Source organism: Sciurus vulgaris (assembly GCF_902686455.1).
Source record: "Sciurus vulgaris genome assembly, contig: HiC_scaffold_632_arrow_ctg1, whole genome shotgun sequence".
Lineage (NCBI taxonomy): Eukaryota > Metazoa > Chordata > Mammalia > Rodentia > Sciuridae > Sciurus > Sciurus vulgaris.
This window is the reverse complement of record NW_027632957.1, coordinates 1,368,646-1,395,990: the sequence shown is the minus strand read 5'-3', so window position 1 is coordinate 1,395,990 and position 27,345 is coordinate 1,368,646. Positions and strand designations below refer to the sequence as shown.

Here is a 27,345-nt window from a genome sequence, read left to right as displayed (position 1 = left end):
TGAGTTCTTCTTGACCTATTTGTACATCTTTAATTTCTTTCTCTTTTCTAATTGCTCTGGCTAGCGTTTCAAGGGTATTGTTGCATAAAAGTGATGAAAGGGTATCCTTGTTTTGTTCCAGATTTTAGAGGGAATGCTTTCCAATTTTCCTCCATTTAGAATTATGTTGGCCTTGGGTTTAGCATATGTGGCTTTTACGATGTTGAGGTATGTTCCTACTATACCTAAGATTTTTTAGATTTTTAAATATGATGGGGTTTTATATTTTGTCAAATGCTTTTTCTGCATCTATTGAAATAATGATTCTTGTTTTTAAGTCTATTGATATGATGAATTACATTTATTGTTTCCCATATGTTGAACCAATTGTGCATCCCTGGGATGAACCACATTTGGTAGTGGCACACTATCTTTTTAATATTTTTGGTAGAAATTTTCCAGAATTTAATTGAGAATTTTTGCATCTGTGTTTATCAGGGATATTGGTCTGAAGCTTTCTCTCCTTAATGTGTCTTTATTTTATTTCTTATCAAGGTGATATTAGTCTCATAGAATGAGTTTGGAAAGGTTCCCTCCTTCTATTTCATAGAATAATTTGAGGAGTATTGGTATTAATTCTTCTTTGAAGATATTTTACAATTCAGCTGAGAATCCATCTGGTTCTGGGCTTTCTTAATTGGTAGGCTTCTGATGGCGTTTCCTATTTTATTACTTAAAATTAATCTGTTTAGATCATGTATGATCTCCTGATTCAGTTTAGATAGGTCATATGTCTCTAGAAATTTGTCAATGTCTGCAGTATTTTCTTTTGTTAGAGTATAAATTTTCAAAATAGTTTCTAATTATTCTCTATTTCCATTGGGTCTGTTGTCATATTTCATTTTTTCATCTTATATTTTGTTAATTCAGGTTTTCTCTACCTTTCTCTTCATCAGTGTGGCTAGGGATTTATCAATTTTAGTGATTTTTCAAGGAACCAACTTTTTGTTTTGTCAAATTTTTTCAGTTGTTTCTTTTTCAATTTCATTGATTTCAGTTTTGATTTTAATTATTTCCTCTCTTCTCCTGTTTTTGGTGTTGATTTGTTCTTTTTCTAGGGCTTTGTGATATAATCTTAGGTCATTTATTTGTTGACTTTTATTCATGGTCATGAGCTCAATGCAGTTAACTTTCCTCTTTGTACTGAATTCATTGTGTCCCAGAGATTTTGGTTTTTTGTATCCATATTTTCATTTACTCTAGGTATTTTTTCATTTCATCCTTGATTTCTTCTACTATCCATTTGTCATTCAATAGTGTATTAGGCTCCATATGTTAGAGTAGTTTCTATTTTTTATCTTATCATTGATTTCTAATTTCAGTCCATTATGATCTGATAAACTATAGGGTATTATCTCCATTTTTTTAATTTTGTATTTACTAAGAGTTACTTTGTGGCATACGATGAGGTTTGTTTTAGAGAAGGATCCATGTACTGCTGAGAAAAAAGTGTACTGCTCGTTTATTTATGAAATATTGTATATATGTCTGTTAAGTCTAAGTTATTTATTGTATTATAGAGTTCTATAGCTTTTTTATTTAGATTTTGTTTAGATCTGTCCAGTAGTGAGAGAGATGTGTTAAAGTCACCCAGTATTATTGTGTTGTGGTATATTTGATTCTTGAAATTGTGAAAGGTTTGATGTACATAGATGCTCCATTGTTTGGGGCACAAGTATTTAAAATTGTATGTCTTGCTGATGTATAATTCCCTTCAGTAGAATGAAATGACCTTCTTTGTCCCTTCTGATTAACTTTGGCTAGAAGTCCACCTTTTCTGATATGAGAATGGAAATCCCTGATTGTTTCCCACAATTCATATGAGTGATATTTTTTCCCATCCTTTCACCTTCAGTCTGTGGATGTCTTTGCCTATGAAGTGACTCTCTTGGAGACACCATATTGTTGGATTTTGTTTTTTAATCAAATCTGCAAGTCTATATCTTTTGCTTGATTAATTGGTACCATTAATATTGAAGGTTATTACTGAGATATGACTTGTATTCATGGTCATTTGGTTTATTTCTGGCTTTCAATTTGATGTAGTTTCTTCTTTGACTATTCCTTTAGTGTAGTTTCTCCCTTTGCTGGTTTTTACTTTTTTTTACCCCTCTTCATCCTCATGGAATATTTTGTTGAGAATGTTCTGTAGTGCAGACTTTCTAATGGTGAATATTTTTAACTTTTGTTTTTCATGGAAGGTTTTTATTTAATCTTCAAATCTGAAACAATTTTGTTGGTTTTAAAATTCTTGGTTGGCATCCATTTTCTTTCCAAATTTGAAATATGTTGTTCTATGACCTCCTAGATTTGTGGGTCTGGGTTGAGAAATCACTTGAGATCTGAATTGGTTTTCTCCTATATGTAATTTCTTTTTTTTTTCTCACAGTCTTTAAAAATTTACCCTTATTCTGTATTATAGTCATTCTCATTTTAATGTGTCTTGGTGTGGGTCTGCTGTAATTTTGTACATTTGGACTCCTGTAAGCCTCCTATATTTGATTTCCCATTTTATTCTTTAGGTTTGGGAAATTTTCTGATATTATGTCATTGAAAAGATTGTGCATTCCTTCGGTTTATACCTCTGCTCCTTCATCTATCCAGATAACTCCTAAATTTGGTCTTTTTGTGTTTTCCCATAATTCTTGGAAGGTCTGTTCATGGATTTTTGCCATCTTCTCTGCTTGATCAATTTTATTTTCAATAGTAAATAATATTGTCTTCATTGCCTGAGGTTCTGTATTTTAAATAGTTTAGTCTGTTGGTGATGCTTTCCATTACAAGTGCAATTTGGTTTAAGGATACCTTCATTTCAAGGATTTCTGCTTGTCTTATTTCCCCACAATTTCCAACTCTTTATTGAAGTGACCCTTCTCTTCCTGTATTTTCTCTTTGATTTCACTCTTTATACCATCATTTAATCATAGATCTGTTTAACTATATACATTATAAACTCCTTTGTGGACATTTCTTCTACTGTTATGTCAGTGGATTCTCATATTGGGGCATCTTGATTTGTTTGGGGCACATTTTTTCCCTTGTTTTTTCATCTTGCTTGTGTGTTTTCCCATCTAGGTCATGAATCTGAGGTACTACAGACTCTACCCTGTAGAACTATATTGTCCCTGAAGTTTTTAGTATACCACCATTAAGAGGGATACCAACATCAACAGCACCCAGTACAAAAAATACACAGCCTCAAATCTAATAGCTTCCACCAAGGTGTACACTGCCCTCTAGCTATAAACAGCAATAATGAGTTCAATCACAGTCCACAATATAAACAGTAAATTTGCCAAAAGGACTTGCAATCTCAAATATTGGACACTGACAAATCATAAATAGTACAGGACATGATGTTTATGAGGGAGAAAGAGAGAAACCACAAGCAAAAATCCACAGGAAGAGTGGAAGAAAACCAACAGAGATTGACTATTAGGGGGAGAAAAGTTATAAAGGGAATCCAGAGAAAGAGAAAGGAAGAGAAAGAATATATATATATATATATATATATATATATATAGAGAGAGAGAGAGAGAGAGAGAGAGAGAGAGAGAGAGAGAGAGAGAGAGAGAGAGAGAGAGAGGAGTTAAAAATATAAGAATATACAGCATAACTGCAAATCACCATCCATATATCTCCATCCTCAACAAACTGGTGCATGAAAAACACCATGATCCAAAAATGGTGGAGAGAGACGTAAGAGGAAAAAATAAAATAAAATAAATCTCAGTGGAAAATTGAAAAACTGTCTCTGCTAGCATCCAAAACTTCTCAGCCCTTCCTCTGACTTCCCATAAGACTGCCTGGCCCAGACAGGCCCTGACAGACCTAGTCACTATCCCACCAATCTGGGCCTCAGATGTCTTAGTTTTGACCATGTTGCAGACCCAAGATCTCAATGATACTGGAATTTGGAAATAGACCACCAGGGATGAGCAATCCTGAGAGACAATATCTAGATGATGGCAACGAGCACCCCCAGGAGGAAGACCCCAGGTACAGCCAAACCCACAGCCATCTGACACTCAATCTCCAGGTCCTGGTTGGTGTCCCCAGACAGGTGCACCTTGACTTCCCAAGATGGCAATAGCAGGAAACCTGCCAGTGTCTCAAAATGGATGCAATCATATGCAACCAAACCTGGAGTCTCCCTGGCAGCAAACCTCTGGGCAGTGGTAGAAGTGGTAAGTGGCAGGGAGTTGGTGACAGCAGACAGGTGCTCAGCAGCAACTCAGTCATCTTTGTTTTTGGCAGTGGTGAGGGCTCAGAAGCCACAATGGTGGCAGCTGTGGCTGTGGCCACAGCAGCAACCAGAGAGAAGACCTCCAGGTTACTTCCAGGGAGTAGCAGCAGCTTTGACAGCAGGGATGTCAGGGGCAGCAATTTCAGTGGCAGCCGTGTTGACCACAGGCGTGCCTAGAGAAAAGACCTCTGGTGTGCAGCATCAGTGTGGCAGCAGCAGCACCCAAAGAAAACACTGCCAGGCATCTGGGGCAGTGGCCTCAGAGGGAGTTGTGCCCCAACTAAGAGAATACCTCCAGGCAATGACCCCTTCCAGAATATTCTGACTGCCACCCCATACCTTGAAAATCACTTATATACACCTAAGCCTGTTTCTTGATTCCTTTTCTAGAATGAGAGCCTTAGCATTTTATTTTTGGGTCTTCTTGACCTTTGGCATCTCCCTTTGCTCAGTTTCATAAAGAGTGCGTTTGATTCCTAGGCAAGTATTTATTAGGCTTTTTGGATGTGCCATGATCTGCAATTGGTGTTAAGCTGCACTGAGATAGTGACATAAGCAAATAGTTATAAAATGCCTCAAATAGATGTGACTAAGGGACATAATGGATTAAAAGGAGCAAGGGTTCTCTTGCTGTTGCTTATTGCCTTTTCTATTCAAGAAGTTTGCCCTAAGTCAGGGCATGTGATTGGGAATGGGCCCTTTCTTTTCCAGGTGTAGAGCCAGAGCCTTTTGAAGTTGGAGACCACCTGATTAAGGCTAGTGGGAAACTTCACCTGCTGGATAATCTGCTAGACTTCCTGCATTCTAGGTATAGGTATATGTACTGCTCTCAGCTGGTGACTGTTTAAAACCTAATTAATGAGGAACTTACTTATTTCATGAGACTGATTCAAGTTTTCTTCTTTTACAAGACCCTAATTCAGGGTCAACTTTCTCTGAAATTATACACCCACTCCATTCCATTTCATCCCACCCCACTCTTCCCCACCATTATTCTTCTTTCTTTCCTGAATTCCTATAGAATTTAGGATCCCTCTCCAGCACTTGGAAAGCCCTACCTTAATCTACTGCCTGGTTGATCAGTGTATGTTCATCTCATCAGTCCAGTTATATTGTTTAGAGCCACAAGGACAGAGCCAGCATTGAGCATTTCTTTTAAAATTGACTGCTGGTACTTTGTGTTAAATTGACACATAATAAAGGCTCAGTAAGCATTTATTCTTGTTAAACTGTGGGGTTTGATTTAAACTCAAGGTGTAATTGGAATAGTCTTTCCCAGAAATGTGAGCTGGGTATCAGAAGACAAGAATTTCAAAATTGTCCTTTTAGGATGACTGTTCCAGGTGTGGCCTGAACTAACCTAAAACTTCAGATTTGGCAAAATTTTCCAATCTTTTGCAAGTTAAATAATTGCATGTATTACTGTGCTTAATTTTCTTTGACATATCAACTATAGGTATGTTAGAGATGGAGAAGAGCCCACAAATAGCTTCCATCCAAGTTTTTTATGTTCCAGACACAGAAAGGTCTTGTCCAAAGTCATATAGCTAGCAAATGTCAGAGATGAGATAAGAATTAAAGTACTCACTTTTATTTAAGCTCAATGCTTTCCCAAAAATGTGGGCTACAATCTCGCAGTTCTCCCTAACTCTTGATCTTATCTTTATGGTAAGCTTAAATTAAGTTCATTTTCTTAAAAAATGAATATTGTTTTGTCAATACTGTACTCCTTTGTTCAGGCAAATTTTAAAACAGTGTCTGATAACAAGAAGCTCTCAGCTTGATTTTGTTCTTAATGCATTATTTTGAATTTTTTCCTTTTTTCACTATCCCCCTCATGTATCAAATGGGGGATTGCTTCTCTAAAGTAATGCTTCTCAGACTTCTCTATATGATAATGTCTTACACCCCCAAGTGGGGAATAGCAGTAGATAGCTGACGACAGCTCTTTAGGATCTTAGGAAAAGTGTACACACATAAGTGAATCTTGCTGTTTATTCTTCATGTGTTTATTTATTTCACTATTAAAGTGAATGTTTATATTTATTTTCAATGAGCGAAGTGACATTCCAGAAATAGGCTCCTTGGTTGCTCTAGGGTTTCCATAGTTCCTCATGAATTGACTTGTGCCCTGAGAATATCTCCACTGTAGCTTTAAAACTGCTCTGAAGGATGCAGCTACATGTGGAGGTGCTTTGTATTCTTATGTAAACTATGTAGAGTTTCTGAGAAAATTATGTGACATTTATATTTCTACTTTAGAATTTGACTTACTTATAAAATTGTATTTTTTCTTGTGTGAGGTTAACTCACCTTAAATACTACTAGAGTTTCTCCTTTTCTTTTCCTTACCAGAGGCTATTGAGTTTTACTTTTCTCCCAAATGATCCAGATGTTGGTTATTCTCCAAGACTATATGGATTACATAAGTGACTCCCTGGGCCACTACATTACTGAAGACTTTTTTAGATTTAATGATCAAATAGGTCCATGATGAATAATAGGGGGTGTGGGAATGTTACAGAAGAAGAAAGTGCAAAAACATTATTCAGAACTGAAAGAAGATGAGGAGAGGTGACAGTACTATGTGAAGCAGATGTGAAAATGTTGAGTATCTTCAGACATATGGTAAGTCAAGTTTCAGTGACAGAAACTTTCAGTGTCTTGCAACATTCAGCTGAACACTTGTGTACTTATTCAGGATTAGTAAGAAAATAAATATTGATAGTATAGAGACCCATCAAGTCATGCAGGGGAAGGTAAGGCCAATTATTTCTATGGACAATAGGGAATGTAGGCAATTACCTGAGAACTCTGTTTTATATGTAATACAATTTATGGGGGGTGATGGGAAAAATTTTAAACAGTGGATGATTTTTGAGCCTTTGGTAGATTATCAGCTGCAGAAATAGGAGTTTTAAATTTTAGTTCAGAGTGGTCTCTCAGATCCACTTGATGCCCTCCAAATATTGCAGTAACCTGAAAACTCACAGAAATGCCATTGGCACCATGAGGAATCTCCACTGTCAAAACATGACAAGTTTATAATTCTCCTTCCTGACCTGATTCATGGTGGTAAGTGAAAAGCCCAAAAGCTTCATTGAAAAGCAGATGCTGGGTAATCAGGCAGGCTCCTAATTGCTTGTATTACTGCTTGACTAAGTAAGGATTGTATCTCAGCAAATAGAAACTGCCATAGAGGATTTTTAGGGTTGCCTAGAAATAATCAAAACTGAATATTAACTGTTTTAAGTGCCAAAACTTTGACTGAATGTGTTTTAAAAATTCAGGATAGAGTGTTATGGTAAGTTTTTTTGGTAATGTTATGTATTGTCCCCCTAAATTTAGAATTTTCCCATGGGATTTATTTAAAGTATGGTCATGCCTGGCTATTGAAAGGACAATATAGGCATTTGGTTTAGGAATGACTTGACTTTTTTATTTCCTGAAGTGTCCTTGAAAAGAGTTAAGCTCTGTTTGTTTGTTGTTTGTTGTTGTTCTTCCCTATTAAAGGCTATGGTTATGAGCATGTGGATGGTTCCCTGAGAGGAGAAGAGAGTTACCTGGCCATAAAGAACTTTGGACAGCAGCCCATTTTTATTTTTCTTCTAAGTATCAGGGCAGAAAAGCCATTAAGTATTGATGAAAGCAGACAAAAAAGGAGTGGTGTAGTACTTTTACATCCCAATCATTGGTATATTTTTGCATAATTCTCTGAAAGGTGAGGTTATTACCAAGGAGTATAATAAAAGAAGAGAATCAAGGCAGTTGACATAGCATAGTACTGCACTTCTACTTTGGAGCTCTTTTCTGTCCAACCTATCTAAACTGTGATGTCACAAAGAAGTGAGGCTGGAACCTGAGCTTATTGGAAAGTTATTCTGATCTGCTTTGACCTCTGACCTGGGAAAGTCCTGATTTTTTTTTTTTTTTTTGTAATTTTGAGGAAGTTTTATTTATGTTCAGTAGAGGCAGCTCTCCTTCCCAACTGTGAATTTGGAAAATAAGATAATCTTATTGCTAGTTTCCCCTCCTCCATGAGTATCCCTGGAATAGTGTTGTGAAGTTTAACAAATATTTTGTTATTTAAAATGTGATCATAGTGAAACTGCCAGCTATTTGTAATTATTATGGAATTGTCCATATGACTTAAATCATAAATATCATATGACATCTGATGTGCTTTGTCAGTTATGGGGTGCTCTCATATACTATTAAATAATTTGAAATCAGTTATGGGAGATGGAATTTTCCTTACATCCTAAATCAAAAAGACCTTAAATTAATTTTGAATTCATAATCTGAGACTCATTATCCTATTTTTATAGACCTTAATTCATATGGAATACATATAAGAATACAAAAAGGATGTGTGTCCTTTATGAAAGAGATATTAATATATTTATAAAAAGAAAGTTCAGACTTATTTTGAAAGCATTTATTAAGTGCTTTGTACTATATGGGCATATAAAAGAAATGTTAAATATAATCCTTGAGCATAAGGAGATTATTTCTCCAGTGTATGTCTTTCTGTCTGTCTAATAAACTCAATAATAAGATATAATCATACTCCTTTGGCCTCAGCCTCTTCCAAGGTCATGTGCCACACCCTGCATCAGAGCCATTCATTCAATTGTCTCATGGTTAGTCTTAGGGAAAACTTGAAGGATCTGGTCAAATGCATTGTCAGGTTAGGAGAGGAATTCCATTTGTGATTTAAAGATTTTATTATTCATATTTAGAGAGTAGATATTTGAGTCATCTAAAATTAGAAAAAAAGAAACCTCTACTTTTCCATTAATCTCCCTGGAGACCTTAGTAGATTATCTAGGATCTTAAGCAGTCCTGGATGTTAACCTTTCCAAACACTGATTGTCATATTTGCTATCACGTTTTTGCTATAGTTCTGCAGCATTTTCATTTAATGGGTTTCCTTCAAACTTTCAAAAGGTGAGTTTATTTCCACATATTGACTGCAGGTGGCAGTGATAGCTTATGACTCTGTCCCAAACAACTAAATACAGCTTAAAATATTCCCCTTAGTGAAGAAGGGCTGCACTAGCCAACTTCAACCCAAGAGGAACATAATTTTTATGGGACACATTTTTAAATAAAATGATAGCCTAGGTAATAGTAGGATATAGTGGATAAAAAGTTTCTGGAGCCAAGTGCAGTAGTGCATGCCTACAGTCCCAGGTACTCAGGAGGCTGAGGCAGAAGGATGGTGTGAGCCCAGGAGTTTAAGGCCAGGGAGGGCAACACAGCAGAATCCTGTCTCAAACCCAGGAGTAATAACCACAGATTCTTAAATATGGGCTGGAGTCCTGACTCTCATCTTCTAGTGGTGCAACTTCAAATAAGCCCCTTAATCTAGCTGTGTTTCCATTTCAGCATCTGCAAAATGGGAATTATATTGGAAAAGATGCAGAGTTGTGAGGCTTAAAAGTTAATTTCTGTAAACCTTTTTGAACAATGCTTGGTGAAGAGTAAGTAGAAGTATAACTGTCATTATTGAATATAATGTAGCATCTCTCAGTAATCAGTCATTATTATTTCTTTTTTCAAACTTTAATTTTATATGGAGACTTTAATGAAAATGTTCCTGCCTGACTTGTTTTGAGATCCTGCTGGGAGTCAGTAGTCCTTCTGAAAAGGAACTCTTCATTCAACTCTTGGAACAAGTCCTTTTAGGCTTGTTTCAGCAATAAGCTGTAACAACCCTGGGAAGAATAGTCTGTTCTGTACTAGTTTTCACATTAATCAAAGAGAATGCTGTAATTTGCCTTCATAGTAGTCTAAAGTCCTGTAGTCCATGGTACTTCCTTGACCCTTTTTCTGCACCACTGACTAAAGACCAGAAAGTTGTTGTATTGAGTGTTCTTGTCTTGAATTGATTTTATGACATTGTCTTTGATTAATGTGGAAACCAATCCAGGAAGACATGTTCAAGTTTTCTCTACTCAGAGACATGTATCATCTCATCTTCTCACTAACTAATGTCAGGGTCTTCCTATCTTGTAGCTTGCAAGTGTGTTTAAGTACTTTTCTTAATGTGCATTGCAGACCTCTCCTTTTTTAAATACATATTTTAGTTATAGATGGACACTGTTTTATTCAGCTTTTTTTGCCAATGTGACTAAAAGACCTGACTTGAACAATCATAGAGGAGATAAATTTATTTGAGGGCTCATGGTTTCAGAGGACTGAGTCCATAGAAGGCTGGCTTCATTCCTTGGGGCTCAAGATGAGACTGAATATCATGATGAGAGAGTGTGGTAGAAGGAAGCAGCACACATCATGATCAGAAAGCAGAGAGAGACTCCACTTTCCATAAACTATATACCCCATATCTACGGCCCCAATGAACAAGTTCTTTCAGCCACACCACACCTGCTTCTAATTACCATTTAGTTAATCCCATTAAGGATTTATTAACTTTTTAGTCCAAAGTTATAATCCAATTATTTACCCTCCAAACCTTATTGCCTTGTCTCATATGTGAGATTTTGGGAGACACCACATCTAAACCATAAAAGAAAATACCTTATTTTGTTTATTTTCATGTGGTGCTGAGGATTGATCCCAGTGCCTCACACATGCTGGGTGAATACTCTGTAACTGAGCCACAATGGCAGACCCCAGATCTCTGATTTTGGAGCTGTTTTCTGAAAGAGCATGTGTCCCTTATTCACAGATTTTTCTAAGCTAAATCCAATCAAGGTTTTCAAACATGGCTTCACAGCATTAAATTAAACATCCTTTTCTGCCACTCATCTCTCATTCTGTTATATTTGATAATTATATTTTCCCAGGTCAGGCAACATAAAGTGAGGTGGCACTTTTGACCACTCCAAGGCTCTGGAGTTGGGGGCAGAGATGTCAGGCTGAAGGAGGAAACCACTCAGTTGGACTGATTTCAGGTGTTCAGTATGACCGAGTCTAGCCATGTGTCTGTTTTCCAGTTCCTTATTTTTATGTTGCTGATAATGCTTCCTTTCTGCATGGTTTTCAGGTGGAATTGACATGAAATTAACAGCAGCAGATACTGTTATTTTTGTTGACAGTGATTTTAATCCTTAAAATGACTTACAGGCAGTTGCCAGAGCTCAGTGAATTGGCCAGAACAAGTGAGTGAGTTAGACATCTTCCTTTTCCTGTTCTGTTGGTTTGTAGTTCTGGATTGGGGAGAAAGGTGAAGAATGTAGTCCTGACAACAGTGTTATACTGGGAGTTGAGAACCACTGGGTTTTAACCCCATTTTGGCCCTGACTTGCAGAGTCATGTTCAGTGGGTCACATGACCAATTCTGTCTCACTTTGTTAAAAAGAACAGTTAAATTGCAGAATGATTAGAAGGAAATTTTAGGCTTTAGTTAGAACTTAACTCAGTTTAAAAATGGAGTGAAAGCTGGTATGGTGGCTCATACCTGTAATAATAGCAACTTAGGAAGCTGAGAAAAGAGAATTGCAAGTTCAAGGCCAGCCTTGGCAATTTACCAAAACCCTGTCTCAAAATATTTTGGGGTTGTGGCTCAGTTTTAGAGCACTTGCCTAGCATGTGTGAGGCACTGGGTTGAATTCTTAGCACCACATATAAATAAATGAATAAAATAAATGTCCATCAACATCTACAAAAAATTTTAAATAAATAAAAATAAAACATTTTTAAAATAAAAGGCTGGGGATATAAATCATTGGTAAAACTCCCCTGGATTTTTTTTCCAGTACCATGAAAAGGAAAAAAAAAAAAATGGGGTTAAGAGGTGTAGAACTACCTTTGACCTCAGAATAACATGCCTGCTAGGGGTTGTCCTTGGCTATAGATGAAGTCCCAACTGTGGTCACTTAATCCTCCTTTCCCTGACTCTTTTGGGAAAGGTTCAGAGAGAAGTTGAGGCCAGATCTCTCTAACAAATGCTCAGATGCAAATGAGCTATGTCCTTTGAATTGTTTCCTGAATATGGTCTTCAGTTCTGCTTCCATTTTGATTTTGCTTCCTTTTTTTCTGGTATACTTTCCCCCCACCCCCCAGCTTTGCAGACTCATAGCACACTGCTCTCACTTGACTTATGTACAGGGCTGTGAAAGTTATTTGACTGATTGGCAGAGACACTGTGGAAGAAGTAGTTTATAGAAAAGCAGCCCCCAAACTACATCTCACCAACATGATCATATAAGGAGGCCCATTTTACTATTGGAGGCCAGAAACCTTTGGCTGATGCTGACCTCCAGGTAAAATATGTTGTTCTTTTCTTTAAAGTCCCATGATTTATAATCAGTACCCTCTGTGGATGTGAATGTAAATAAAGTACCAGTATTAACCACCTTTTGTCTCTAGTTACACATTAGTTTGTTAGCCTAATTCATACCCACTCAGTACCTACTACATGCAAGGTGTCATAGAAGCTAAATGAGTGTGGCACTTAAAGGCAGAGAAAATAGAATAAAGAGAATGGACTTTAAATCATCAAACTTGAATTCAGATTTATACCTTATCACTTACTGGATGCATGACTTTAAGTAGGTAACTTAACAACATGGATATAATCTCTTTGGGGTTTCTAAAAATGAGTATACCACTAGTTATCTCAGAGAGAATTTGATTGTTTGGGTTTTTTGTTGTTGTTGTTGTTATTGGTTTTTAAAGAAGAACTTGACTTAATCAGTAATGATTAATTACATACCTCCTCCTTAATCCCAGACCGTTTGTGTAATGACTTACAGTACTGATTCCATACCCACAGGAGGATGAACAAGATTCAGAATTCAAAATTGTACCATAGGATATATGGATGAAAGAACTAGAGTTAAATTGTTTGAGAAAACAAAAATTAGATAGGAGTCAAATGCTGACTTGGAAGATTCTAGAGAGAGCTCTCTTTTAGAAAAAAGGCTTAAAGTTATTCCATAGAAGCACCTTTTGATTTAAAATTAGAACCCATATTATAATATACCCCAGGTCCTTTTCAGGGATTAGGTACAGAGAGATCAACCCCTAGGATTCTGGAATGATTCAGGCATGAAGTGAGTAATAAATGGCTGACAAGGGCAGTAGAAATGGGAAGGTCTGCTGTAGGAAACATTACAGAGATGAAATGACAGGAGTTGACTGATGTTTTGAGGCAGGGAATGAGAGAGATAGCAAATTCAAAGATTACTTTAAAGGCTTTAAGCCTGATTGATGAGAACAGAAATTAGGATGATAGGCAGTAAAGCGTTAGGAAGGTGAAAATAAGGTAGGCTTTAGTCAACAGGATTTGTAGTAAAAATCAATGTAAAGGAAGGACTCTATAGAGGGAAAAGAGGAGTGGGGGGGGAAGGAAAAAATAACAGAATGAATCAAACAACATTGCCCTATGTAAATTTATGATTTTTAATTAAAAAAATCAATGTAAATTATTGTTAGAGGGAGAATCAGAAAAGGAAGGAATTTCATTTAGAAAAGTTCACAAAAAAAAACCAGACTTTAAAAGACCAGCAATCAAACAAAAAATTCAAGAGGTACACAAAAGGGGAAAAGTTACACAGTATTATAAGCAGAATTATCAAGTTTACAATTAGCCCAACATGGGTTAAAAAGTAGCAATTTTATCTCACACACACCTTTATTTTTGCACATCAGCATTGCAGACAGGGATCAGTGCTATTTTTGTTAGGGAGTTATTGACTTGCAGGAAAGATTCGCAGTGTTTTGGGTTCTAGAACCTGAAATGAGAACCCTAGGTTTTGTTTGTTTGCTTGGTTTTTGTTAACCGTAGTGAGTAACTATGGAGTCTGGCTTTTTCTATATTTTTAGTGTTCTGCATACTCATCTGTCATGGTGGCAGGTTGGCTGTGTATTTTGTTTTCACACTGTTGAAGAGGCAATTACAAATGTAAGTTGAAAGCTTGAGAGAGAGGTAGGTATATACTGTAGATGTCTAAATACATTTCTTCACAGGATATTGAGAGATGAGTTCATTATGGGCTGTAGTGAAAGTGCACATTTTGGAAGTTAGAGGAGATGAGGTCTCAGATGCTCAAACTCTTCCCCAGTGGAGGGAGTGCCAGACATTCAATTAGGGATTTCCATGTGATGTGATCTACTAGCACATCGTTGTGAAATGCACAGGCACAACTCCCTTCTGTGGGCCAATATAGACTACTGGCTGTTGGAGAGGACCTTGGTGGGACATCCTGCCAAGGCCAGGGACAAAAAATCTTATTCTGGTTCCATATGATTTCTTTCCTCCCCATCCAGACTATGAGTTATTTATGGTTGCCAAGGACGAGGGTAATAGCTCACTGCCTTGTCTCAAAAGAAAGCAGAGCATTTTTAAATTATTAAAGAATCTAATAGTAAAAGACATGGTTCTGGTTTGATAAATCTAAGCAGCATGGAGTTGTGAAGTCCTGAAAAGGAAAGCAGGTTCCTTATCCTGCAAGGACAATACAACAGAAAGAAAGGGGCAGATATAGATGTAGTGAACATTTATTGTGCTAAGCATTGTCTGAGATGTACTTTTTCCAGTTGTTTCATGAAGAAGAGTAACAGAAGAATGAGGTAGACACTGTCTTTATCCCCATTTTAAGAAATTTTTCAAACATCATTCAGATTCATGACTCTAATCCAAACACTCTGTAACTTCCAACTACAGGCTCTTAATTATTATAATATACTGTTTTTCATTAAAAAAATGGTAGTTCCTTAAAAACACATTGTGAGTACTCAATAGCAAGGGAAGCCAGGATACTTAAGTCCAAGGTAGTGGAAGGGAGGATCCCAGTATGAACTGAGCTGCATCATAAATCTTTACTTTCTTTTGTTTTGGTTATTAAATGCAAAAGCCATTTGCCTTTGTTTATATACATGTATTTATATATTTTATGTTTTTTATATATAAATGTATATGTATATATATTAATGTAATTAATCTATATACATATTTATGTATATGTCTGTGTATGTATATGTATATATATATATATATATATATACATAAATGCACACACAAACATACCTACCAAGGCTAAATATAAATATATCCAGGTGTGTTCTTGCTTAGTTTTTATCTCAGATGTCTTCAAGCTACAAGATACCTTTAAGTTTTCAAGTTACTAAATAGACAGTCTAGACATAACTAACCAAAACTAAAAAGGCAAAAATGCAAATCAGGACCCATCATGTGGATCCCAATTTTTTCAGAATTCTTAAGAGATAGTGCTTAGGGAGGTGTAAAGTTGGAAGTAGCAAGTGACAGCCAGGTAGTACTATCTAAACTTTCTGGGTGGTTCCTGTAGCTTTAGAAAATAGGTGAAGCATCCCCTAGGGAGGAGTGAGAGGAAAGGGCACGATAGGGAGTGCACAGGACTATCCAGGGAGAGTGAAATTAAGAAAGGACCTTTGGGCCTTGGTGATCAGGATTGTTTTGGTTTTTCCAAGGTGGGTTCCATAAAGTACTGTGGTAGGAAAGCAAATTGGCAAAGGAAAGAAGTCAGCTTATTGTGAGGTGAGGAACTGAGTGGCACCTTCTCTTTCTAAGAAGCTTGACAGTGGGAGAGGTAGGAAGGTAGCTAACAGGGTCTCCGATTTCTCTCAGTACTGCTGGAAGTTCCTGTAAAAAATGCTGGTGAGAGGTGCTATAGAAGATGCAGGAAATCATTTACAATCCCTCCAAAATAAAAGAAATTAGGGGCTAATAATATTTTTGTTGCATTTATAGATAATTATCAAAATCAATAGCTCTGGTAATCATTTATCAACTTTCTGCTTATTCCTCATCTAACCCCACAATAGCCTGGTTGAAGTCATCTTCCATGGGAGAGAAGAAAGTTCACAAGGGAAGGAATGTTCTTGGTGTCACTTAGACACTCAGCAGATCACCACATCCTGATGTTTGTTTTTATGAGAACTAACTGGATTTTTTGTTTTATCCATTCAAGTTGAGTGAAATAGTTGAATTTGGCTTAAACTGCTCTCTTCTGAGGGGAGCACCATGAATGAGAGAGACATGGAGTCCATCCTGAGAGAAACAAAAAATGGCCAGAGGGTCTCTGATGCCTTGCCTACAGCTGGAGGAGGGAGCAGAGAGCAGGAAGAAGAAAGTGATTTGGGGGTTAGGGTGAGCAAATGGTACAATCACATCAAGCTACAGCATGAGTGATATGCATCCCCATAGGAAGCCCTGCATTCTACTTCCTGGGATCTCTTTATCCTACCCAGTCCTATTGTCATCTTGAGCACATTCTTTAGGCTTCTTGATCCAAGAAATTGAAAATATATCTGGCTGTTCCCTTGTGGCTAAACTTTGAATTCAAGTCATGATATTAATGTTTATGGGCCTGTCATCATGGGTTAAGTTTGTAGCTTTTCTCTCTTGATGCAGACATCTTATCTGGTGTTTATTGGAGAATCATGCTGTCTTTATGATAATGCTTTTCATAGTTATTCCTCTTCTCAATAGTAGATTTTTTTAAAATTGTAGATAATAGATAATATTTATGGACATTTATTGTGGGTTCATCAACAGCACCGCCAACTATGTCATGTGCTTTATATCTTTTTCCATTTAACCTTCATAAGACCCATGAGGTGGTGTAGATCATTTTGTCTTCCTTTTTCTTTTTTTCTCCAAGTTTGGTTAAAGTATTTATCTTTTTTTAAAAAGTATTTTTTTGTAGTTGTAGATGGACAGCATGTCTTAATTTTGTTTATTTACTTTTTTAATGCAGTGCTAAGGATCAAGCCCAATGCCTCACACATGCTAGGCAAATGCTCGGCTACTAAGCTGGAGCCCTAGCCCCAATATTTATCTTTTTATCCTTTTCTATTCTGAAATTTTTGAAATTCAGATTTGAAGGTATTTTTGGGTTTTGGTTCTGTCTTTTCTTTTCACATAGCAGCTTTGTATCATGCCTCCTAATATTGCATAATTTTTAAAATGACTGTTTTCCTGTATCAGCAGCAATAGGGAGTCAATATGAGCTAGAGTGAGAGGGTTCTTACTGAGCTTCTTAATTCAAGATTTCCTTCTAGCTGAGCATGGTGGTACATGTCTGTAATCCCAGTGGCTCAGAAGACAGAGGCAGGAGGATCCTAAGTTCAAAGACAGCCTCAGGAAAAGCAAGGCACTAAGCTACTCAGTCAGACCCTGTCTCTAAATAAAATACAAAATAGGGCTGGGGATCTGATTCAGAGGCTGAGTGCCCCTGAGTTCAATCCCATAGCCCCCAACCCCCCAAAAAAAGAGTTCCTTCTCCAACCAATACAGAGAAGCAGCATGGTTTCAGTAGGTGGTGCTTCCTTTACTGGTAGGGAGTGGGCTGGGAAAGGCTTTTGGTTTTGTCATTCTCAATTTTTACTACTTGCTTCTTTCTTTCTGTTTGCCATAAAATTGTCAAAGGATGCCTCCCTTTCCAAATTACCTCTTTCTCACCTAAAAGCTGTGCTTCTTCAAATTTTTTACTGCATCTACTTTCTGGTCCTTCCCTTTTGATTCCTTAGTAGCCAATGCTGTGATCTACCAGGATTCAAACCCATCCTCATTGTTTTCCCATTTGGAGTGTGATTCTCATTTTGGAGAATAAATTCCTTCTGTCTGTCACTACTAGCTTCTCCTTTCTCCTATGCAGTCTCTGTCTGTCTACCCAGATGAGTGAGCACTTCAGAGTTGGCTCAGCTGGTTTGTGATGTTCATTTTTCTATTGACCTGCAAATGGAAATTTAGAGTAGTTTCTTATTCCTAATTTTGTAGTAAGCTTAGATTAGGGGTGGACTCATTATCCTTGTTCATTGGTATGATTTTATAGGATATATGAAGAATTGAAAATTCAGGTGACTGGCATTATTTTACAGAACACTGTTTTTTTGACTTGTGTTTTATCTTTAAAATTTTTTACAATAGTATCACATTTATATTCAAGAACTCTTTCTTGTTCTCTGTTTATTGTTTGTATCCTGTTCTCATTTCCATGATATAATATCCTCGCTGAGGACATTTATTATAGCTTTTTAAAATATATCTTAGGGAGAATATTTATTATGTCTTTTCAAAAATGTTGCCCTGCCCACTGTATTGTCACTTTTTCTCCATTTGCTTCTCCTCCTTCCTCTATTTGCTTCTCCTTCTTCCTCTTCTTTTTTCAAAAAGAATCCCTTGTTCTTATTAGCAGTTTTCCTGAAACATCTGATGTCCTGTGACTATCTGATCAGTGTGCTCATGAAATGCCTAAAAGCTGACAGATAGCTCTGTTGTGAGCAAGTGGACAGCTTTTGGACTTCATGCCAGCAGCACTGGTTGGCAAGTCATCTTTTGCACTGGGGGAGTATTTCCAGACACCCAGATTTGAAGACATCACTAGACAACTCATTTTATCCTTAGATGAGTCCTCTTTTATCATCCTTGGAAGATAAACCATTACAGCAAAATTTTTTAAATTGAAAAGACAGGGATCCAAGAGCTCATGATGTTCCCATTATTTGGTGTGTGGATCCCTTCAGTTCCCCCACATCATGGTGCCCTGTAAGGACCATGAGTCCTAGGCTTTTGGAGTATTGAGAGGGTTTCTGTTTCTCTAGTTAGTTCCAGCTGGATACCTGTGATTTGGTTCCACAGCTCTTCTTAAACTGTTTTCATTTTCCAAAGAGTTTGTGAACGTTTTAACATACCGTTGCCTCATATAGCTTTTTAGTAATCCATTTATTGTCATTTAGCTGTTTCAGGTGAGGAAAAAAAAAATCTGTGTGGTCATATTTTTAAGTTATATTTGATGATCTTAGTATCAAGTTTACACTCTTTTCTGTAGTCATCTATATCAATTTAATTTTATTTGCTAGAACAAAATATAATTGCACTGTTTTTAGAAAGATGATTATATATCTTCACCTGTTTAAAAAAAGGTATTTTTTCAGATAATCTAATTGCCAAAAAATCCTCCAGTTTGATTAAAATCTGGAATGTTATCTTCGATGACCATGTCTTGGTTCTCTTTGTGATAATTTTTTTCCTCTGGCAGGATACAGATGAGGGTCTAGACCTGTGGGCTCCAGCTGCCTCTTAGAAACAGACTAAAGACATGGATCATCATTAAAAATAATGTAAATAAATATCAAAGAATAGTAATTAGAGCAGCCCAATCAAATTTAAGTAAAAAGTAAGGTTGCTTTATCTTTAATGCTAAAGTTTTTTGAAAAGAACGTTTTCATGGTAAATTGAGAACTTCATGCAGTTGGATGCTATATATGTTGATCATATTTGACACATCTCAGCTCTTCATTTTTACCACTTGTTGATAGAGTGCCTCACTAAAAGCCCCCTGCTGATTTAAGCAGCAAAGGGTAATTAGTATTACAGCTGGTTAGATTTAAGTGTTAAGCAATTGATCTCTTGAGAATGAAAATATTTTGCTTTCATACTCTCTAGGGAAAACACACTTAGATTTGATTTCATAATGCTGTGAAAATACATTATTTGGTAACATGTGCTATTAAATACACTTCACTTTTGAATCACTATCTTACCTATCTGTGGTTATTGGTCTTGGTTGTTTATCACTTGATTCATGATCTTGGCAGATCACCCAACCTCATTGGACCTTTGTGTCTTCATCTGTAAAATAGTGCTATTAATGTCTTCTTTACTCTTTTATATAGCTGCAAAAATCAAATGTGGTGATAGATGTGAAATTGCTCTGATAGCATAATGTGCTACTTAAGAGTACTATATCAGCCTGTGGTATCACTCAGTGGTGGAGCTCTTACCTAGCAAGTGTGAGTCCCTGGGTTTGATCCCAAGTACTGCAAAAATTAAGGAAAAAAAATCATACTGTTGTCCTTGTTGTTTTTGCCATAATTATTTGCAAACCTATTTGCTCTCTACTTTTCTATACACACTAATCTACTGAAAAGAACATATTGATCTTAGAATCAGAAAAACCTACGTTGTTCACTTTGTAACAGAGAGAATTAAGGAACCCTTTAATCCCTGTGTGAATCTCAGTTTCCTCTTTCATAACTGTGGTTAATTATACCAGGATTGAGGTAAGAAAAATGAAGATTCTTTGTGAGATCTACAGAGAAGATTGTAAATCTAAGAAATTATTTTTTGTGATTTTTAAAATTTTCTCATAGATTTGCCCCTTGTTCCTTTTAATATTATAGAAAAAGGGGAAAAAAGTTGAGTATTAATAGTGTTTGGACTAAAAATGTTGAGATTTTATTAGGGAATCTTAAAAGTCAATGAGATTTGCACTGGGAATATTTGTGGAATGAATGAATGATTTGAGACTCAGCAATGTAGAGGGATTCAGCAGAGATTTCCACATAATGTAGGGTGGACCAAAAGAGTTTAAGCCAATGCTCTTTCCTTTGAAAAGTGAACATGTATAGAGCCCAAACTCATCAGCATTGTTGCATCAGGAAATGAAATGCCTTCATCACAAGCTGGTCTTCACCCATTTAGAGTATGGGCTATTCTCTTATTCACCTAGTTATTGCTTTGAATAGCATTAATCTATTTTTCAATGTGTTAACATTTCTCACTTTGTGTTTTATATTCTTAGAGAAACATATGTATTTATTTGATGGTAAAGATTATTCTGACGAGCCCAGTAGGGAAGACAGAAAATCCTTTGAACCACTGGTGAATCTTCAGACATTTCTTTTGGAAAAAAAAATTCAAGAGGGCTGGTTACTCAAAAATAAAGGCAGTGTAAGTGCTGTTAATTTGTGTGAGATCATAAATTCTTCCAAACTTTCTTTCTATAAAAGAACCAAAAATGATCCAGTATCATTTTTTTGTTCTCTTAGGATGATTTAAGAAATAAGTGTCTCGTGAAATGTAACAAATTAACTGAACCCTAGTATAAAAGCTATGTGAAAATCTAGCATAAAAAACATTAATATGGTGAGTATATTGTACAATTTAGTGTAGGTAAAAGCATCCCTGTCCCTCTTCTAATCCACCCCTAAAGGGATCACCATATTAAATCAAAATACCATATCCTATTGTTGATAATCATGATTCAGTTTTATTAAGAGATGATGGCAATCACAAATGATATATGTAATGTTCACAGTGTTTGGTGCATAAAATGTACTTTCTAAATGTTATCTATCATTAAGATTATCATGCTAAAATACTATGTATTAAAATAAATTATAATTTATGGAAAGTTTTATGTTAAAATTGTTTAAACATTAAATGACATCCTACAGTGTATGCTTTCAATCAAGGAAAAAATATCTATTTTGAATTACCTTATTGCTAATGAAATAAATCAAAATGACTGTATTATCCATGCCAGTACTTTGGCTGAACTAAGAACAGAGTGGCCACAATGCCAATGAGATTCATATTATGAACAGTAAATTGAAGTATCTTGCTGCCAGTGTCCACCACACAGGGATGTAGTGTTTTGTGAAAGCCTAAGCATGTTGTTTCTGTAGAGAGTCTGCTTTGGGGATGAATGAAACTCATGGAGGAACAGGAAGTTCCTGACCTTCCTGGCTTTGGATCTTGTCCTTGCTACAGGTTCTTATCCCAGGCCTCTTGAAGAGGTCTACCAAAAGGAAGAGGATTCTGAGTCCAGAAGAAATGGAGGAAACACAGAAAAAAAAAAGACAAGAAGCAGCAGCCAAGAGAAAGAGACTAATAGAGGAAAAGAATAGGGAAAAGGAAGAAGCTGAATATAAGAAAAAGTATGTCTAGAGAGTACTGTCATTTCTAGTGATATAGATATTTTGTTCTCCTCTACTAGAATCACTCAAAAATTCAAAAACCTATCAATCTGCTAGTTCCTGTTGGTAACAGAATACTTTTTTTTTTTGGCCTAGTGTTTGAACCCAGGGACACTGTACCACTGATCTATTTCTCTTGTCCTTTTTATTTTTTATATAGAACAGGGTCTTACTAAGTTATTTACCTGGCCTCCAACTTTGATCCTCCTGCCTTAGCTTCCTGAGTAGCTAGGATCACAAGTTTTCACCATCACACCCAGCTCCACAGAACACTTTTTTTTAAAAAAGATTCAGCTTTAACATTTAGTCTACTTTAGTGAGAAGTCTTGAGTGCCTAAAGCAGAGAAGATGCATTCTATTGAAACAAGAAATTTTAAAGGTTTTATTGTAGCCAATGAGGAACCATTTATTTGAACAGTCTCTTTTAGTCATGTTCTTAAAAACAGGGATGTTTGGTGGATGCTCATTATTGAAGTGTAATCAAGAGACAGAATAATCAGTAAAACTTGTTTATTTAGAAAAAGCAAAGATCTTTGCAAGGGTCCAGCTCTAGCAGGGGTCAGGGGTCCTAGGATGATGGGAGACTTCAGCACAGTGGAGAAACAGCACAAAGAGACATCAAGTGTTCTGAGGCTAAATCTGAATCTTTATTTTCCTGCCAGTCTTTTTATAGATATTTTTTCTTTAGTAATGATTATATCATTTTATGTTTAGTTTAAAATAAGAAAAACCTTCAAAAGTACAATCTATGCTTCTTCTCAAAGTACACATTCTCTCTGTATGACAGTCCAGACCAAAACAACCTTATTTCCCAGCTAGATTAAAACAATCTGTTTCCCAGCTAAACTGAAACAAACTTGTATCCCAGCTAAACTGAAAGCACCATGATCTTCCAGCCTTCAATCTTCAGAACAAACACATAACTAGATTTTCTGAAAAACCACCCCCACCATGAATTCCAGTTTTTAACAGTCAAAAGTTTTTACTATTTTTAAAGGGCAAAGAAATCAATTTATAGTTAATATTTAGTCTATTCTAATTTTATATAATGGCAGACTACAATCTTATTCTGATTCTCAAAGAATTAGACTAAACATAGGAAAAGCACAAGTTATATTTATGACTAACCTAAATGTTTTTATTATGTAAATTATCTCCAGAATCAACTATTAAAACTAGGAAAGTGACAAAGGCCAAACACCGCATCCAAGCTCAGAGGAATGCCTCTTTATCCATCTATTATTATACTAAAGCAATCACAGTGTCCTTTAATCTCAAGCACAGCTACAATTGTTTATTTTCATATATTTATCTATGTATTACTGCTAAATTTTCAGTGTGCACTATTTTGTGTCCCAATACAGTAAAACCTTCTCAATATTTTCCAATAAGTTTCTAATGATATATTGATTATTAATAATAAAAAGCAACTACACATGGAGACATGCCATGCCTTTGGCCCCCAAGACGGAGTATGGTCAACAAAATCATGTCGAGTGTTGAGTTCTCTATTCCAACAGACCGTGTCAAGTGTTGAATCCTCTACTCCAACAGAGCCATGTCAAATGTTGGAGTGGCAGGAAATAGACATGGCAAAACTTCAGTCATGGTGAGTTTCTAATTATATTTTACTTGGTAGTTATTTTTTTGTGAATAGGAGTAAAATGTGTGCTCTGAGGAGAGGTTAATTTTCTTTTCTCTCTGTTGAGTTAAAGGATGGCTTCATGGGAGTCCAAAAATTACCAGTCCTTCTGCTTGCCCTCTGAGGAGAGCGAGTCTGAGGACCTTGAGGATGGGGAAGATGAGAGTGCTCCCTAATTGGGTTATGATGACCCAGACTCAACCTCCATCAAGTATGTTAGTAGTGTTGTCACGCACCCTCAGGCAGGGACAGAAAATGCTCCCATGGTACACTGTGTATGTACAAGAAATGGTATGGGACAGGGAGTGTGCCTCAGTCTTTATGGTGCCAAGAAATGGAGAAGATGAGTCTAAATCATGACTTAAGGGTGCTGGTCCCAGTGCAATGTCACATGGTCAAGAAAGCATGAATTGTAGAATCAGTAGATGTGAATTTGACTCTTGGCTCTTTGGTTTACCTGATTGAGTTACCTACTTTCCCTAAGCATGAACTTCCTAATCTATATTAATGGGATAATATCTGTCTTATCCTCTGCATAAGTTTCTTAAGATGGTGAAATGAGGCTACATTTTAGAAGAAAAATGCATTCTCTGAGAAACTCCCTGTGTTTTCCCTTCACAACTTCTGCATGTTCTGTATCCTCTGCCTGATACCTTATTTTATCTAGTCACATCCAGCATTATTTAAATGTCTGCCTCTCAGAAAGGGCTTCCCTGATCACCTCATATAGAACAGTTTACATGCCCCTTCTGTTACTCTTTGCCCTCTTTCTACCCTACTTAGCTTTATTAACTCCTCATATGTTAACATATATATTTGTTTATCTTCTTGAATTAGAAAATAAGCTTAATAGAAAAGGATTATGTATGTGTATATGTGTTCACTGCAGTAGCTCCAGTACCTCAATGATGTTTGACATGTAATACATGTAAACAAATATTTGTGTTATGAATGAGTACAAATACAAGGTGTTAACCCACTATGTTAATGAAAGCTTGAATGAATCATTTAACTTTTCCTCATCCTGACCTGTAAAATGGGAGTTGTATGCTATGATATTAATAGTACTTGCTCACTGTTATGTTCCCCCCACTCTCCACCCTTCATTATTCACCTCCCCCAGAGTTATAGACCCAACAGAGATTTTTCTCATTTATAACACTCACTTTTTAGATACCTTTCTGTTCCAATGACCAGGTACATCTTTCAGAAAACCTGAAAATATTTGAGAATTCAACTATGATTCTCCTAGGAGATCAATATAGTTTTCCTTCCCTTTGAAAAATCATTCTTCTACAAGTCTATTTTGTGTGCTTTTGTTTCTCTAAATTGTGGGCTTCACTTTACCTTTTATAGATGAAAATTTTTTTTCTTCTGTTAGATGACTCTGGCCACTGGGGCAGAGGTAGCTTATTCACAGTTCTGGAAGCATTGTCAGCTGAGCTAAGAAAAGTATATGAGCTGGCAGGGAAATGAAAGGTAAGAAGAAAATAAGAACAATGGAATAAGATAGGAGTGGACACTTAAGATGATATTTTGTGGGTAAACTATCCTTAGGAAAGGACTCAGAAGAGCTGATTGTGATGTGAATGCTATCCTCAGCTAGTTTTATGTGACTATGACCCCTTTCTTCCTGTTTTCTCATATAAAGTTTGTAACTTCTCCTTCATTTGGAAAATACTTTTTTTTTTTTTCATTTTAGACTTGGAGGTGATTTGCAAAACTGAACATTTGCTGTCCCAAAATGTTTATGTCCTATTAGTATCTGTAAAGTAAGATGTTGAATGGGAAAAATATTATAAATAGGCTGCTTAAATAACTCTATTAAAATACTTAAGGTGGAATTGATCTCTTTTGTTGTAGAACAGCCCTCATGTTTGCTCTGGAACACAAATCAGAACACATGACTGAGCTGCTTCTCCGAATGGTATTGATGTCTCTGCTGCAGATAACTTTGGACAGATGGCATTAGCTTATGCTGCTGCTAGTGGTCATAGTGGGTGTTTACATTAAAATACTAATCAAACTGGTTTGGAGGCTCAAAATAATAACAGCTGTTGCATTTCACACATGAGGTGAAATTTCATGGTACAGCTATGTATGAAACAATAGAGCAGTTCATTAGCCAGCAGTTCTGCAAGAGTCTAGATGAGAAATGGTGATGAGTGTGAGTTTTCTCCAAGGTTCCTTTCTTTCCTCTCCTCTCCTTTTCTTCCCTCATCTCCTTATACATGTTAGTGAATTGCTGTACCACAAAAATGCATCACTAGCCAGTATCTTAGGGTTTTAGGGATTTTATCATCATGGTTCCCAGCCTTATCTCTGTCATTCCAAGTATAATTTCTGACCATGGGGTATTGACCATGGGGTATAAACCATGTCACACTTTGATTTTCCTAATTAGCTATTTGTGTCTTGAAATGCCCAGTTGAGCAGAAAATCTTTTTACTCTCCCCTGAAAATTAGCTCTTCCACCATCCTTTAATTTCTTGAGGACCTGATGATTTTCTTAAAGTCTAAGGAGAGTGGAGAGGACATTTAAAATGCTTTTGTTTCTGTCAAATCTCTTGCTGCTATGTTGCTCTGCAGTCTGGTGATGATTACATTTTAGTACAAAATGCCCTTATTCATTCCAGTGCCTTCATGGTAATACACACTTAGACTTAAAAGTTACAACATTATTTTAAGTTAGGGTTCAACCCTTATTTTTGGAAGAAGTCCTTAATCTTAAGAGAAATTAATTGTTCAAGAAAAAAGAGCTATTGTTTACAGGGACATGACATTTTCTGAGTTCAAGCTACTATCATTTCATATACTTACTTTATTGCCCTCAATGAATGATCATTACATCTTACTTTTTTTTTTTTTAATATAAGCTTATGGGTGCAGTGGCATGTATGTGTTCACCCCAGCTATTTGGGAGACTGCATTAGAATTGCTTGAACTTAGATATTCCAGACCAGCCCAGACTTCATTGTGAAATCCCATCTCAAAAACAAAATAGAACAATTTACAAATAATTTTCAAGTCGACAAAATGTCTGCGCTTACAAATTTAAACTGCATATTATAAAGTCTGATATTATGTTGTTTAAAACATTTTTAAGTACTGAATGATTTTTGTTTTTCATATCAATATTAAAATTCTAATTTTATTACTTTTTAAAACATAGTCATAGAGAATTAATTGTTCAATATGTGAAAGCAGAACCTAAAAATTCTGAAAATATCAACCGAGGTGAGATTTCTCAAAGTGAATTTGTCTTTGTATTCATGGCTCATATCACAAAATAAGAGTATGCTGAGTGCAGTGTCAGCAATTATGTAATCTTGGCAGCTCAGGAGCCTGAGGCAGGATGATTGCAAGTTAAAGCCTCAGCAACTTATTGAGGCCCTAAGCAACTGAGCAAGACACTACCTCAAAAGTTATAAAAGGACTGGGATATCTTTCAGTGGTTTAGTTCCCCTGTGTTCAATTCCTGGTGTGAAAATATAAATAGGAATAAGAATGTTCTTGTGGCACAGGAGCAGTTAATATATACATATATATATACACACACATATATATGCATATATATGTATATTTTTATATATATGTATATATATGTTACATTCATATTGTTCTTATTTACTTTATTAATGGTATAGAATTCATGAGCATTTAACCAACTAATGTAGGAAATTTATAATCTGAAATAATATTG

The 27,345-nt window shown here is 36.1% G+C and overlaps 1 pseudogene across 1 annotated transcript in view; it reads left to right on the top strand.

Moving 5' to 3' along the window:
* LOC306652068 (chromodomain-helicase-DNA-binding protein 1-like) overlaps nt 1-25,118 on the top strand; it is a 50,992-nt pseudogene extending 25,874 nt beyond the window's left edge. The window contains exons 10-19 of the transcript in view: nt 4,962-5,093; nt 6,641-6,714; nt 7,799-7,921; nt 11,298-11,412; nt 12,362-12,516; nt 16,207-16,368; nt 20,824-20,972; nt 21,795-21,961; nt 23,716-23,921; nt 25,024-25,118. The product of the transcript in view is annotated as a chromodomain-helicase-DNA-binding protein 1-like (transcript). The remainder of the gene's footprint in view (nt 1-4,961; nt 5,094-6,640; nt 6,715-7,798; nt 7,922-11,297; nt 11,413-12,361; nt 12,517-16,206; nt 16,369-20,823; nt 20,973-21,794; nt 21,962-23,715; nt 23,922-25,023) is intronic.
* Nucleotides 25,119-27,345: the final 2,227 nt, after the last annotated feature.